Source organism: Elgaria multicarinata, chromosome 3 (assembly GCF_023053635.1).
Source record: "Elgaria multicarinata webbii isolate HBS135686 ecotype San Diego chromosome 3, rElgMul1.1.pri, whole genome shotgun sequence".
Classification (NCBI taxonomy): domain Eukaryota; kingdom Metazoa; phylum Chordata; class Lepidosauria; order Squamata; family Anguidae; genus Elgaria; species Elgaria multicarinata.
Window position 1 is genome coordinate 146,479,843 of NC_086173.1, and position 17,372 is coordinate 146,497,214.

A 17,372-nucleotide genomic window follows, 5' to 3' on the forward strand; every position below is an offset into this window, starting at 1 on the left:
CCATTGAGTCCAACCCCCTGCTCAATGCAGGAATCCACCCTAAAGCATCCCCGACAGATGAAAAGACATACACTGCTTGGTGTGCCCTGCCCTGCCGGCTGCAAAACACATTACTAAAAGTGGTGATTTAAGACTCATGTTAAGTGACTTTAAACCAGACATTGGGAAACTGGTATCACTTCATCAAGCCCATCCATCACATTAAGAATTTACAGAATAGTGAGGTACTCTACTGCCCAGAGAGCTTCGGCTATGGGGTGGTATATAAATGCAATAAATCAAATTAAATCAAACCTACCCTAGTTACTAAATGTGATATCTAATATACTTGCTAAGTGACTATCAGAGTTTGAAAAGATGATATCACTGGATCATGTTCACCAATTAAGTTTAATTGAATAAACTAAAAAAATGTAATTGGATTTTGAATAAATATTCAATTAATTGTTACTGTTTTGAATTTTATTGTTATTATCTTCCTTAGTGGCTCGTTGAAAACTGCTATTCTGAATAATGACTTTTATAGTGTAGGGTAGGGGGCACTGGGCATGAGTTTGTGGAACCAAGGGGGCGGTGACCTGAAAAAGTTTGGGAACCACTGTTTTACATGCACAATTTCCAGGGGATAGTGCAGGAGACGTCCTAGCTGTTGACGATGTCGTGTAATGGGCTTGTAAACTTCTGTGAGTGGCCAATCATGAGCGTGCTATCAATCACTCATTTAGAGAAGTGCACAGGCCATTAAGGTGCTTAGACCTGTCTGGCTTCAGCAAGGTGATTGCATCATATGCTTTTAAACCATGCCCTGTTAACTTTAACTTAAGAGGACATGCATTGCCAAAAAAGAGGGCAAAGGGAGTCACAGTGTTGCACAAAAAATTGCATTCGCCAATTTATATGTTTGGATGCAAATTTAGAAACCATTGCAATAATTTAAATAGAACTACATCTCACCAAAGGGGGGAAGACTGTGACCAGTGCCTTCTCTGTCAGTCTGAGGACCAGATGCCAACTACGGATGGGTAACTTCAAGCTGTTTCCCCTGCTGCCGCCGGTCTCCCTTCTTTTGGTTTTCTCTGGTTCTTTATCCTTCAACCTGACTTGGACTGGACAACCCTTCAAATAGAGGACTGTCCTCTATAAAGCCGGACTACCTATCCACCCTATAGTTTTGCCCTCACACAAGTAGATTCCATGGTTGGAACCCATGTGATTGACTGCCGTGCCGAGTGAACCAGGGAAAGGCAGCTGCTGCCGTTAAGTGGTGCAGCAAGGTAATTTTACACCCTGGTCTTATTAGTCTTGCGGAGTGGGTGTGGCGCTTTGGCAGCCATGTTGTGAAGCACACAAATGACATTTCTGTTCTCCCCCCTCCCACCAGCATTCCATGCTTTAAACTGCTTCTGCATTCCTGATATGTTGGAACTGACAAAACTGTTTGCCAACCCTGATAATGAAAAATAATACTCGAAGGCTACATATTTTCACTTTATAAACTCACTTAAGCCAGGACTACAGGAATAAAGTGGTGGATTTTGCTTCTGTTGCTCTCATCACCTGCTGTTCTTTGGGCAGTCGTTTGTGTGTGGTGTGATGGGGGGACGGGACGTCTGGGCTGCAGGGCTTTGGACTTTGGCCCCAAGGTTCAGGCTTAGCTGCACCTCTGCTCCCACTTAACTTAGACCTCAAAGGGCCTTCTTTGGTGAAAAGGACAGAGAGCTGAGCAAGGAAGCCCGCAGGGGCTAGCAGTTTGGGGCACAGCTATAGAAAGGGAGGCAAGACTCGATCATGTCCACAAGCCATGTGAGGAGGCTGTGCCTATCACAGAAGTTTCAAGATCAGGGATGGGGGGGGGCATTTTAATATTTCAGCTGACATGTCAAACGGCCATCACTGATGACTTTGCCCATCAGCTTCTGTCTTTCTCCACTTCCCAAGAAAACGGGTTGATCTCTGGACCGTGGGTGTGTTTGAGGGGATAAAAAACCCAACCTGCCCACAGACAAGGAGTCGGTTTCTCTCTCTCTGTTCTAAAAGGCAATCCAAGGGGCACGGCTTCAGCTTGAGGACGCCAGCGGCTAGGCATGGCTCAGATGTGGCTACTTGCTTCCTTTGTTTTCCTCTGCCTCACAGCAGGAGGTAAGTCCCACCACTGGGAAATGTGATGTACCACCAGCCTGTGCCAATTATTCTCCTTCTCCACAACCATTTCCTCTTATAAACATGACAAATCCTCAAACTGTTTTTTTTGGGGTGTGTGTGTTCAGTTTTGTTACAATTTAAATCATAAATTAAATAAAATTATATTCCCGTTTTATTACAAACATAAATTCTGAAATCACAGTATCTATTGACAGGAGCAACCTTTTTAAAAAATATTTATTATTACATTTATATCCCACCTTTTTTTCCTCTTGCAAGAAACCCAAGGTGACTGACATGGTCCCCCTTCTTCTCCATGATATCCTTTCAGCCTAACCTGCTCTGTGAGGTAGGTTAGGCAGAAAGTCAGTGACTGTCCCAAAGTCACCCAGTGAATTCCATGGCAGTGTAGTAGGGTAACCATATGAAAAGGAGGATAGGGCTCCTGTATCTTTAACAGTTGTATTGAAAAGGGAATTTCAGCAGGTGTCATTTGTATAAATGGAAAACCTGGTGAAATTTCCTCTTCATCACAACAGGTGCCCTGCAGGTGCCCTGCCCTCTTTTAAATCTGGTCACTCTAGTATAGCTCCTGCACTTTAACTGTTGTGATGAAGAGGGAATTTCACCAGGTTCTCCATATATACAAATGACACCTGCTGAAATTCCCTTTTCTACGCAACTGTTAGATACAGGAGCCCTGTCCTCCTCTTCATATGGTCACCCTAATAGGGCCTAGGATGTAGATCTCCCGAGCCCTCCAAAACCAAAATCTGGAGTCAGAACTGGCAGAGACCCCCACCCCCACCCCATAACCTGGAGGATATTGTCAGTGTGGTAACCATTTTACTAAGAGAGGTGGGTATAAGGAGTTGGAATTGATAAAAGACTCCCTCTTTTAACATCAGATGCTGTGCTCTGCAGACAGTGTTCCTCCATGAGGCCATGGATAGAATGCTGGCCCGAAGGACTGGTGTGTGGTGCTATAACGAACGAAATGCTCTGCATGGCCCTGAAAGTCTATAAAGGTAAAAAGTGTCTGGAGTTGTTCTCTTAGTTTCAGCTGGGGCCCATGCCTCCCTCACCACCCTCAGCATTTTCTTTGCTAGCTTGCATGTGCTTTTTTTTTGCAGTTGGGGAAAGTAAACATACTTTGGCCCATCTAGAACCTTAATATAATTGCCATTGAACTCATTGCCATTGGATTCCTCAACTCACTAGGTGGCTTAGATAAGCTATGTCCCTCAGCCTCTGTCCTCCATCTGCAGTATGGAGATGATGGTACAATACGTAGGTCAGTAATGGAACACAGTAAGGGTGAGATGGAGAGAATTAGTGGGATACAGTTAATCTTGGATATTATTTTATTTATTTATTTATTTATTACATTTTTATACCGCCCAATAGCCGAAGCTCTCTGGGCGGTTCACAAAAATTAAAACCATCATAAAACAACCAACAGGTTAAAAACACAAATACAAAATACAATATAAAAAGCACAACCAGGATAAAACCACATAGCAAAATTGATATAAGGTTAAAATACAGAGTTAAAACAGTATAATTTAAATTTAAGTTAAAATTAAGTGTTAAAATACTGAGTGAATAAAAAGGTCTTCAGCTGGCGACGAAAGCAGTACAGTGTAGGTGCCAGGCGGACCTCTCTGGGGAGCTCATTCCACAACCGGGGTGCCACAGCGGAGAAGGCCCTGCTCCTGGTAGCCACTTGCCTCACTTCCTTTGGCAGGGGCTCACGGAGAAGGGCCCCTGTAGATCATCTTAAGGTCCGGGCAGGCACATGTGGGAGGAGGTGTTCCTTCAAATAACCTGGCCCCAAACCGTTTAGGGCTTTGAATGTCAATACCAGCACTTTGAATCGGGCCTGGACCTGGACTGGCAGCCAATGAAGTTGTAAAAGGACTGGCGTAATGTGATCTCGCCAGCCAGTCCCTGTTAGTAAACGGGCTGCCCTGTTTTGTACCAGCTGAAGCTTCCGGACTGTTTTCAAAGGCAGCCCCACGTATAACGCATTGCAGTAATCCAAACGAGAGGTTATCAGAGCATGGATAACTGTAGCTAGGCTATCACTGTCCAGATAAGGGCGCAGTTGGTATATCAGCCTAAGCTGATAAAAGGTGCTCTTTGCCACTGAGTTCACCTGTGCCTCAAGTGACAGTTCTGGATCGAAGAGCACCCCCAAACTACGGACCCGATCCTTTAGGGAGAGTGCAACCCCATCCAGGACAGGGCAAACATCACCTCGCCGGACTAATAATTAATATTATTAATTTATTTAATGATTACAATGATTTATGAATATTTATACAGTTATTTAAATGTGTTTATTTTGGCCTGTGGGTGCAGAGGGGTTGGTACCATGAAAGAGGTGGAGATAGGAAGACATGCTGATGAGTCAGATGGAGACTCCTCATAGGAGATTCCTCAAGCTTGCTTTTAATGATAGCTGAGATGGAGTGATCAGCTGGTTGGGGAAGAACATAATGCCCATGTTCAGACCACTGACATGCTACAGCCACATATATGTGAAAAAGAGAGCTCCAAGCACATCTCATACACTGCGAATCTCATCTAATGTGTCTGGATGCCCTCTAAAATTCTAAAAAGGGAGTTGCTAACATTCCATTTCCCCAGCTCAAAATGGTGTCCTAGCTCAAAAATGACAACATAAACCCAAGCATCTCTCCTTCCTGTTCTCTCCCACCCTAGATTTCAAGTTATGGCAAAAGGTCTTGAGCTGTACGACGACAGATGATGAGAGGTGTAATGACTGGTATTTCAACGATGAGGCTGGGAAATTGTTCACCTACAGCTGTTGTTTTGACACAGACTTTTGTAATGAAATCATCTAGATGATAAAGCCGTGTGGGTCTTCCCTTGGTATTGCAATGGGGTTGAGTCTCTGTTCTGTGACCTGTCATTGGAAGAAGGGTGGTAATGACCTAGATCTTTGGATTCCCTATAACCACTCTGAGGACCTTTCAAATTCCCTATGATACACGTTGGCCCTATCTCTGAGCTCACCTAGCCCAGTATTGTCGACATTGACTGTGAGTGGCTTCCCAAGGTTTCAGACTGTACCTGGAGATGCTGGGGATTGGGACATTTTGCATGCAAAGTATGTGCTCTTCCACTGAGCTATGGCCCACTCCTAGCCTACCATACTCACAATCAGGACAACTAAAGGGCGGATTTCTGCCACCCTTTCAGTGGAAGCTTATGGGGGAAAGAAGATTCAAATGTGCTTTAAGGATTGAGAGTATGGTACCAAGGATTACTAGGTATTGCAGATTAATTAACATAGTGTATTAGGACACAATCTTATGCATGTGGCGTCCGTTGGTCCCTAGCTTTCATATGCCTTCTTTTTTCTCTGTGTGCATGTGCCTACATGTGAATTCGGGCCCATACACTGACACATTCATCTGGGGCACAAACCTCCTGTCCCATCTGAAGCATGTGCATAACTCAGCGGTTGAAGTAAACAGGAATTACATTTGCTTAATGCTGGCAGGATTGTACCCATGTTCTTTTAAATGAAATACTCCATTACTGTTTGTAATCAGCCCAGAGAACATTAGTTATTTGGCAGATTAGAAATGTAATGAAGTAAATATACTAAGTAACTAATTAAATATGTTTGCTTGTGTACAGATCAGCATAAATAAAAACGAAAGCTCAGCACCGTTGTGTCATGTGTTCCTTACAAAACCTGATGCACATTTTCTCTCTGCAGGGAGTCTAGCATGTTTGCTCTAGAACTGACACGTGGTGGATTGCAATCAGGGCATATCACATTTTAGAGAAAAACATCTCTGTTAGGTGAAAACAGGGTGGAACATAGAGTGACCATATGGAATGGAGGACAGGGCTCCTGTATCTTTAACAGTTGCGTAGAAAAGGGAAGTTCAGCAGGTGCCATTTGCATGCATGCAGCACCTGGTGAAATTCCCTCTACATCACAACAGTTAAAACTGCAGGAGCCCTGCCCTCTTTTGCATCTGGTCACTCTAGTATAGCTAGAGTATAGCTACATGTGACAGGCTCCAGCCAATCAGTGCTGGATATAATCAGTTTTTGTTCCAAATATGCAGTTTCTAGAAAGGCAAATTTGCCTTTGTAAAGAGCTTTGTCTACTTATAAGATGGCTTAATTGTGACTCCAGAAGGGCTGGATTTAGCCTCTATTCCTGCAGTTCTACATCCCTGAAATAGATCCACCTTTCCTGTGCCTACATGCCCTTGATAATCTGGCTGTTGGCACTGCAACTTTGTCTTCTGATCTTTCCTAAATGTTCTGCTCTTTATGAGGCTTCCAGCCTTTTGAAAAGGTATGCAATGTACTCTCCCCCACGCACCTTTTGCTTTAACAGAAAATGCAATGTCGAGATGACTTACACTAGAGAAACAAAAGGAAAAGATGCTATTTTTAAAGACATACTGCCTTTCCAAACCCCAAATGAAGCCTCGTATAAGGTCCAGTGTGTTCTCATTGCTTTGGAGGGAACCCCGCTTCACCTTGAGAAGCACCAGAAGTGGACTGAAGGAGCCCATTGGCTCCAGCTGAGTTCAATGCACATCCCTACTAGTTAGGCGCTAGGAAGGACCACACCTCGAGCAGATCTACACAGAGTCATCGGGGCGCCCTGAAGGCGCTTGCGTGCACCTCCAGGTTGCCCCGAAACTCCTAGTGTAGATCCTGATCCTGGCCAGAAGAGGCGGCGGTGGCGGAGGCGGTCCCGCATTGCCCCTCACGGGGACGGGGTGAAAAGTTTCCAGGCTCTCCGGCCGCGTCCTTGCCGCCGCCGCCCACCTCCACCGTCGTAATGTATAGAGCCCGGGTGGCTCTTTCGCCGGGGGGGGGGCGCTGGGGGAGGCAAAGAAGAACAGAATTACAACGGTGGAGGTGGGCGGCGACGGCGGCAAGGACGCGGCCGGAGAGCCCGGAAACTTTTCGCCCCGTCCCTGCGAGGGGCGATGCGGGGCTGCCTCCGCCACCGCCTCCTCTTCTGGCCAGGATCAGGATCTACACCAGGAGTTTCGGGGCGCCCTGGAGGCACACGCAAGCACCTTCAGGGCGCCCCAACGACTCTGTGTAGATCTGCTCCTCCTTAATATCCCACAGTACTATAGTATTAAGTCCTTTTAGATCATCTATGAGGCCTTGAATTTGTTTTCACCTATACAGTGACAAATGACAAAATGACAAAAGAGGGATTCATTCCCCTGAGAGCGCGCCTTAGAATCATAGAATAGTGGGGCCTATAAGGCCATTGAGTCCAACCCCCTGCTCAATGCCTTACCAACCTGCCCAATCACTGAGGTCGTCACAGGACATGCTCCTGGTGGTTCTATGTGGACCAATTGGAATCCACCAGAAGAAGAGCCTTTAGTGTGGTGGCCCCTTCTCTGTGGAACTCTCTGCTCCTGGAGGTCAGGCAAGCGCCAGCACTAGGCTGCTTCCGGCGCCTCCTCAAAACAACCCTACTTCGAGAAGCTTTCCTCAACTGACTAGCCACTGTTTTTCTGGTTCCTTTGTTTTTAAATTGAACAATTTTAAATTGCTTTTTAAAATCTTTCTTTTACTGTTTATACCTATGTTCACCGCACTGGAATTTTTGTTAGATAATTGAGTGGTATATAAATATTGTAAACAAACAAACTAATAAATCTCCCCTCATCCACTGAAAGAATGTACTGTGTAGAGCCATCTCCATTATTGCTACATGTACCATGTCTCTCACTGATTCTTAATTTAATGGCCATGTGAAGGGATCCCACATGCATATAGATGTATGCATGCAGAGCCCCTTCACATGGCCACCAAACGTGGCTGGGCGGGGTGGCATAGTTGCAGCTTGCATCAGTAGAGAGGATAGGGCTACACAGTGCGATCCTATGACAACCCACTTCCATGCATTCTTTCAACTCTGGCCAACGTGATCATATTATGCCAGTACTTTCCCATCTGCACTGGCTGTTAGCGCTGGTACTAACATTCAAAGCCCTAAACGACTTGGGCCAGGTTATCATCTGAAGGAAACTATCCTCCCATATGTGCCTGCCCAGGTCAGGTCCTTCTGTGGGAGCCCCTGCCAAAGGAAGTGAGGCAGGTGACTAACAAGAACAGGGCCTTTTCTACTGCGGCACCCTGTTTGTAGAATAAGCTTCCCAGAGAGACTCACCTGGCGCCAATCACCTTCCGGTACTCTTTCCGGTACCAGATGAAGAACTTTTTTCCCCCTTTAGTCTTTTAGCTCTGTTGTTTTAAATCTGTTATTGTATTTAAAATCTCTGCATTGCTGCTAGGTTTTATTTTGGTTTGTACTTTTATATTATAGGTCTAAACATTTGAATTTTATATTGTATTTTATGATGCATTTTGTGGTTTTAGTTGATGTGAATCACCCAGAGAGCTTGAGCAATTGGGCATAATAGAAAGGTAATAAATAAATAAACAAACAAACAAACTTGAGAGGTCAAATGACACCCTCTAAAGTCTTTAAGCTTGTAAGTCAAGTGAAGTTCAGGCCTTCCGCGTGTTCTCTCACCATTCTGAAAGGCTGAATGCTTCTCCCAAGACCTAGTTCTTGGCAGCAAGTGCTTTAAGCTGAAATCTGCTGGTATTTCCACACAATGGAGAACAGGCTGGGTCCTGTCACCCACCCATCTCACTCTATAGAGGAGGTCTCTATTGGGTTCCAAAGCCCCCAGAGCAATTTGTGACATCTGAACTGGGTCTGCCAGTCCGCAAAGTGACAGAGTTTAGGGTGTGTGGATGTGTTAATATTTCACCTAGGATTCAACCACTCAAAAGGCCAAGAATGGCCTCATGGTCCATGGTCCGCATTGTTGCTCCACCTTCAGAAGTGTAGGCTGATCTCTCTAGATATGTTCTATGATTAAGATAAAAACAACAACAACAGACTATACACAGGTAAGAAGGCAATTTCACTCGCTCTGTGCCAAAGGCTTTCACGGCTTCTTCTAAGATATTCGGGGGCTAGGCATGGCTCAAATTTGGCTACTTGTGGCCTGTGTTTTCCTCTGCCTCACAGCAGGAGGTAAGTCCCACCAACAAGAAATATGCTGTGCCACAGTCAGTGTCCTATCCCTCTTCCCCCCCCACACACACCATTGCCTTATTTCCCAGCAACAAATGTATCCTCTTCCCTGTAAATCCACCATTCCTCAAAAGCAACCCATAGCCACTCTCCATGCAGTGCACTGAGCACCAGAGAGCCATGCTGTCTTTTCAGCCATCAGCTGGGCAGCAGGGAAAAGAACACGGTTCCCACAGCAGGGGGATCACAACCTCCATCAGGGTCTTGGGAGGGGGAAGATGTCTTGCCCCCAGTGATCCTAATGCAGCTACGGTAGCTCTTCAGTGAACAGCAATTTTGGCTGAAGTGGGAGTGTTGTGTGTGGGGAAGTCTTTAATCTTGCTCCCCCAGCGATCCCAAGCAGTCTGGGAACAGTGATTTTGGCTGTGTTGAGATCACTGGAGTGGGGAGGTTAAAGCCTCTCCCCAGTGATCCTGTGTGTGTGTGTGTGTGTGTGTGTGTGTGTGTGTGTGTGTGAGAGAGAGAGAGAGAGAGAGAGAGAGAGAGAGAGAGAGAGAGGGAGGGAAATATGTGTGAATGGGGGGGGAGAATGTGGGAAGGAAAGAATGTGAATGTATGTGTGAACAAGTGTGGGGGGCCGTTCACACAACACGCTAACCCACACTAAGTGGTTGAGTGTGGGTTGTTATTGAACCATGGTTTAGTGTGTTGTCTGAACCCAGGACATTTTTTGTAGGGTGCCTTGTTAAGCATGCGCTGTGGCTTGTTGACCACCCTGAACAACCCAACAACAAACCATGAATCCCCATGATGGCTTGTTTGAAAAAGTAAGCCCCACTGCATAGTTAACAAGTCACCATGTGGAAAATGGATTTAGACAACACGCTAACCCATGGTCCAATGACAACCCACACTGAACCACTGAGTGTGGGTTAGCGTGTTGTGAGAACCCATTCAATGTGTGTGTATGTACTTTTAAGTGGGAATAGGGAGCGCAAATCTGGCCCCGGCCCCACTGGAAGCACCACCTAAATCTGGCCTGTATTTCCAAAAGCCAGGAAATGACACCACTGCCCCTTTAAAGAGGATACCATTGTTGGGGTAGCCATTTTCAAAGGGTGAAGTGATACAAGTAGAAGGACTTGTTGCATTTTTTGAAAGAAAAAGAAAAAAGAGAGTGCCTGTCTCTTAATAGCAGATGCTGTCCTCTGCCGAAGGTGTTCCTCTATGAGGCCATGGATACCATGCTTACCCCTGAAGAGGGCATGCGCTGCCATTACGAACAAAATGGTCTGCATAGCCCTGAAAGTCTATAAAGGTAAGGAGACTGTCCTGAGTTCCTCTGTTGCTCCCTTAGCTTCAGTTGAAGGCCTCACCAGCCTCAGTTTTTTCCGTGTAGTGGCTTTTTAAGGAAGCTCATACAATTTGCAGACAAATTAAGGAATTCCTGAGGGTGGGGGGAACCTAGGGGAAGCACTCGAAAAGAAGCCGATCTTGATCCAACAAAGAATCTGGTAGCGGAAGCCCCGCTAAAGCTGCAGGATAAAAGCATGGGATGGAGAAGCTTGTGATGTCAGCATCGCTGCCAATCAAAAAGTGCCAGCGCTGCATCCCTGCGAGCTCCGGCCTCACTACGCCGTGACTCATGGGGGTAAGAGGATGGGTCTTATTGTGAAGTGAAGAACAGGAAGCAGACAACTGGTGTAACTGGACTGTTTCCCCAGTGGAATAAAGTAAACCTAGGGCTCCCCTGGGGATCTGTACTGGGACTGCCCCTGTTTAATGAAGTTTGCTGACAAAACCATATGTTTTCAGCATGGTGAAAAAATATACAGTGGTAGTAAAAAAGAGGGCGAGTGAGCAGTCAGAGGCATGGAACATAATACTAGCATCCAGTTTGCTGACGCTATAGCCGTACGCGCCTGGAAAAGAGAGCACAAAGCACATTGACAATGCTGTGAGCCTCTTTTCATGTACATCTGGATGCACCCTACATGTTTTCAAACAGCAGTTGCTGTCGTTCTAAGGTGCCCTAGTAGCTAGGGGTGGGTGAACACAAGGAAACACCCCTCAGTTGGGCTCAGGCCTTTCTAACCTCCCTTCCCCAGCCCCCACAAATCACAAGAAACTAGAACATTTCCTTGAGCCGAATCAAAGGATCGATGCCTTCAATATCCTGCCACCCACAAGTCATCTATTCCACCACACAAAAGCCCAGAAAGAACTGGTGGTAGGGTCAGGGGAAGGGCCATCTAGAGAATGCTTCAGGGCTGGATTGATTCGTGGGCCTGAGGTTTTGCCTCCCTGACCCCCGGCTTTAAATGATGAGAGGTGTAATGACTGGTATTTCAACAATGAAACTGGGGAATTGTACACGTACAGCTGTTGTTTTGACACAGACTTATGTAATGAAATCATGATAAAGCCGTGCGGGTCTTCCCTTGGTATCGCAATGGGGTTGAGTCTCTGTTCTGCTACCTGTCATTGGAAGAAGGGTGGTAATGACCTAGATCTTTGGATTCCCTATACCCACACTATAACCAACCTTCGAATTCCCTATGATACGTGTTGGCCCTATCTCTGAGCTCACCTAGCCCAGTATTGTCGACATAGACTAGGAGTGGCTTCCCAAGGTTTCAGACTGTACCTGGAGATGCTGGGGATTGGGACATTTTGCATGCAAAGTATGTGCTCTTCCACTATGCTATGGCCCACTCCTAGCCTACCATACTCGTTCTGACTCTATACTGTTTAGCTTCACCCTACCCAGTGCCTGTTTACACTTCCCTGTGCCTGTTTGCATTCTCTTTCCCTCCTTATTGTTTACTACAACTTTATTAGATTGTAAGCCTATGCGGCAGGGTCTTGCTATTTACTGTGTAATCTGTACAGCACCATGTACATTGATGGTGCTATATAAATAAATAAATAATAATAATAATAATAATCAGGACAATGAAAGGGTGGATTTCTGCCACCCTCTCAGGGGAAGCTTATGGGGAAAGAAGATTCAAATGTGCTTTAAGGATTGAGAGTATGGTACCAAGGATTACTAGGTATTGTAGATTAATTAACATAGTGTATTAGGACACAATCTTATGCATGTGGCGTCTGTTGGTCCCTAGCTTTCATATGCCTTCTTTTTTCTCTGTGTGCATGTGCCTGCATGTGAATTCGGGCCCATACACTGACACATTCATCTAGGGCACAAACCTCCTGTCCCATCTGAAGCATGTGCATAACTCAGCGGTTGAAGTAAACAGGAACTACAACTCCAGGAGTCCTATTGCCTTGTGTCAGGTCATCCAGCTAAGAGGGTAACGCTGTGGGCTTCTTTAAATTAGCATTTTATAGAACACTCATGACTGGCCACTCATGGAGGTTTGCAGGTCATTTTGATGATGTCATGAGCCTCCTGCATGTCTCCCGCTCCTTCCCCCAGTTATTCTGTTTAATAAATAAATCAATTGGATATCCCAATTGTTCTGAAATATGTCGGGATTTCCTGTCGCGTACAGCCAAAATTGTGCTACAAGACACTGACTAAAGGGCGCTGTCCCATTCAAGTATACGAGCAGGGAGGTTTTCCGTTACAGACCCCGGGGCTGTCTATATGTCACCAAAGCCCCGCGGTGGCTGTGAACCTGCATTGCATCAGTTATGACTCACCTGCAGATTTGCAGCCAACGCGGGGCCTTCCCACGAAGCTGCGCTTTGAAAAAGTCAAGGACTTACTCTGACTTTTTTGGTAGGAGTGAAGTCAGTATGGCTATTCTGCCATCACTCCAGGGCTGATCTGGGTGGTGGTCTTGGTGGAAGACGACTGGTGATTGGTCGGCGGAAACCAGGAAGAGGGCGGAGGGCAGCTCCAGTACCCGGATGACCGTGGGAAACCCTGCACTCACTCCTTGGAGTTGGGATTACCCAACACCACCCCAGGTAAGGAAAAACCCATGTTGGTCACCCCTCTCCTCCTGTGTAATTCAGCTCATTACAACTGCGGAAGAGAAGCAGGAAGCAAAACACCAGTAAGCAAACACGATTTCTTTTTTATCTAAAGAAGCCCTGTAATTCATTCTGTTTTGTACAAACTGGTTTTTGAGACTTCAGGTGAGGAAGATCAGGGGCTGGAAAGCTTGAGTCCCTTTTGAACTTGGGTCCTCTGCACTCCCAGGGTTTGATTCCAAGCAGGGCTGGGCAGAGGGGGGGGGCAGTGGGACCCATTGGCCCCCTGGGCAAAGTTGCTTGATTTTTCTGTTGTTGATGATGAATTTGCCCAAAGAAAAGCACGTAAAGCATTTCTCAATTTAAAGAAATGATGTCTTATATACATCTTGAATAAAAGTGCTTGCCATTACCTTTTGTATAAATTGTTCTAGTTCATACGTATTTAGAACTGATTAAAAATACTTAATCAGCAGTTTGAAATGGGGCCTACATTTCCTATCTGGCCCGGGCCTATTACCAGCTTTGCCCAACCCTGATTCCAAGCCAGGATCAGGCAACCACTTGCACCAACCCTAATCCTAGATCAAATTAGCCACTGGAACGGTGATAAAAACGATGAAAAACAACACTAACTTCTTTCCCTCCCCCAGATTTCAAGTTGTGGCAACAAGTCTTGAACTGTGCCGATATAGACGATGAGAGATGTGACCAGTGGTCGGAGGATGCAACAACTGGACTCCTGTACGCCTACAGCTGTTGTTCTGACAAAAACTATTGTAATGAGGACATGTAAATGATATGGCTTTGCTGGACCATGCTTTACCTTGCAGCCCAATTGTATCTCTTTTCATTTGCTGCAGCCTCCCCCAGTCTAGGCTCTCCAGATGTATTAGATTATAACTGCCCTCATTTCCAGCCAGGCAGCCAAGGCTCCAAGTTGGGGAAGGCTGTTTTATGAGCTCCTGTGTTAAACTCAGTGCCAGATTTATTTAAAGGAAGGAACTGAGCAAATTGGAACAGGGATCTTACTGGGGGTGAAAATGCAGAGTGGTGGAAATGACCTAGAACATTTAATTCCCCTATAACATGTCAGCCTTGTCTCTGAGCACATGCTGAGCACGGTTCCATTTAACCCTAGGGACATAGGAAGCTGCTTTAGAGTCAGACCATTGGTACACCAAGCCCAGTATTGTCAACACTGACTGGCAGCAGTGGCTCTCCAGGGTTTCAGGCAGGAGTCTTTCCTCACCCTACCTGGAGATGCACAGGTTGAACTTGGGACCTACAATTTGGGCAGGTAAGGGCTGGACTTCTGCCACCCTTTCAATGGAAGCTTATGGGGGAAAGGAGATTCAAATATACTTTAAAGATGGAGTGTATAGTAGGGGTGTGCTCTCCTCCACGGAATTATCTGGTAACTGTGAACATCTGTGGAGTATTCGATCTTCCAGAGTGGAGATTGGCTGCTTCCAAATCCATTGATTAATATCAGAGCGGAAATGTGCCCAATCAGAGCTTCTAATGTCTCCAAAATTATCCAACTGTTTTTCATGTGTGTGTGTGTATGTGTTTCAGTTGAATATCAGTTGAATATCTCCATATTTGGAAGATGCTGAGTGGGGTGAGGGGTAGCTTTGATATTGACATCTGTGGCTAACCAATTGGGAATTGCCACAGTGCTGTCCATTACCATGTTCTCCCCCAATCGCAGTGTTTTGGGGTTGTGGGAAACACTAACTGGCTGCTGATTCTGGCCGGGGGGAGGGGGAGAGGGAGTGTGTTTTTGCTTGGACTCATAGAAGTCAATAATTTACATTTCCGCAGTGTGGAAGTGCTGCTGGGCTGGCTGGCTGGCATCGTGAGTGAGAAAGCTTCTACACCTGAGTCAGGCACAAGCAGGTTCTTTATTTCAGTTAAACTATTACTCCTGTTGGCAGGCTGGGCTTCCAATGCAGGGGGTGGGTGGGATCTGCCCAATAGATCTGGAGAGCACCAAGTTGGAGAAAGCTGAAGTAGAAACTTCCACCACCAGCAGTGGAGCTCTGCATCAGCAAAGTAAAGGATAAAAGTTCCCTCCATAAATGCGCAGGGGTGGATTAACGTGTGTATGTGTGTGGGGGGGGGGGGGTAATGGTTTTTTGGGGGGGAATTCCTTTTTTTTTTTTAATAATTTTTATTCATTTTCAACACTATATAAACATAGATAAACATTTCCAAAGTATAACTGAAACAAACACAATAAGAAAAAAAAATACATCAAATATCTGCTGCATACATATTGAATAATTGTTGAGTACAAATATCAAAAACTATTACATATGCCTTATCACACTACAACATCTTCATTCTTAACATAAAAGTGCACCCCCCACCTCGGGATCATTCTTGAGTCCAAAATCTAATCATTTCTTCTGCTGGTGGTTTCCCACTTCCCTTAGTAAACACGAACACTAGGAACTGTTTCCAGATTCCTTCGAACTCATTTATTTTAGTTACGCCTTTTCTCCACTTAATATTGCATGTCAGTTTATCATTAATGGCTATGTCCCATACTACTTTATACCATTCCTCAATAGAATATTCCCCTTGGATCTTCCAGTTCCTAGCTATCATCAATCGTGCTGCAACCAACAAACTCGATATCAGCTCTATAGTTCCTTTTCCACACTTTATATCTTCAAATAGTGACAGCAATGCTATTTTTGGTGTTTGTTCTATTTTCACTCCCACTATTTCTTCAATTTCTGAAAACACCATCTTCCATAATCTTTGTACATATTTGCATTGCCACCACATATGTAAATACGTTCCTTTTTCCCCACATCCTCTCCAACAATTTGCTGAATGTTGATCACTTATCTTATTCAATCTAACCGGGGTTAGGTACCACCTCCATAAAATTTTAAAATAATTCTCCTTTATTCTTACTGATAAACTTCTCAACACTCTTTGTTTCCATAGTCCCTCCCAGCTCTGTCGCCCTATTTGTATCTTCAAATCTGATTCCCAAATCATTTTCTCTATATTCTCTCTAAACTCCTTCTCTAACAATATTTTATATATTTCACTCATTAATCCTTTTGAAACTATACTACCTCCTTTTCCTTTCTCCTTACTTACTACTAATTCTTCAAACCTCGTCATCTTTCTGCACATTCTATTATCTTTAATCCACTTTTTATTCCATTGTTCTAATTGACCATATTCTAGCCAAGATAGCTTCTTCTCCTTTAACAAATTTTCCATATCTTCTCTTGTTTTAATATCTCTTACCCAATCCTTTAATTTTATTTTATTTTTCTCTTTTAATATTTTACATAATCTGCCCTTTAGATCCTCTGGGAAATTCTTTAACATTATTATCGGTGCTAAGGGAGAGTTGCTCGGAAGCAGCTTCCCTTTAAATTTACTCCAAATTTCCCATTGAGTCCTCAGGAGTGGATTATCTATACTTCCAACCCACTTTCTTCCTCCATCTTTAAAAAAAACATTCTCCAGATTCATCTCTACCTTACTTATGATTTTTTCTTCCATCCAATATAAATCTCCTACTCCCATAATTGCTTCTACAACATGTCTTAATCTATTTGCTACGTAGTATAATTTTATGTTTGGGAGACCCATTCCCCCCTTTTTTTGGCTTAGGTACCAATTATTTTTATTCACTCTTGCTCTCTTTTCTCCATTACAATATTTATTAATAATATTTTGCCAACTTTTTATCTCGGTTTCTGATATTTTTATAGGTAGCATCCTAAATACAAAATTAATTTTAGCTAATATCTTCATTTTTATCAAAGCTATTCTCCCAAACCAAGATAAATTTAATCTTTTATATTTCTCCAATTTCTCTAGTACCTCCTTCTTTAACCTCGTTAAATTTTCCCTTTCTAAATTCTCTAGATTTTTTGTAATTTTAATTCCCAAATATTTAATCTCGTTCTTAACTTTCAATTCCATTCCCTTAAATTCCCAATCCTTTTCTTCCTTCTTAGTATAGTTAAACAACATCATCTCTGATTTAGACCAATTTATTTTTAACCCTGTAATTTCCTCAAATTCCCTCAACTGATATTTAATTCTTTCTAATTTTCTTAATGGATTCTTAATGGTCAATAAAGTATCATCCGCAAACATGTTTAGCTTTATTTCCCTTACCTCTCCAATTCCTTCTAATTCTTTATCCTCCCTTAGTGCCTTC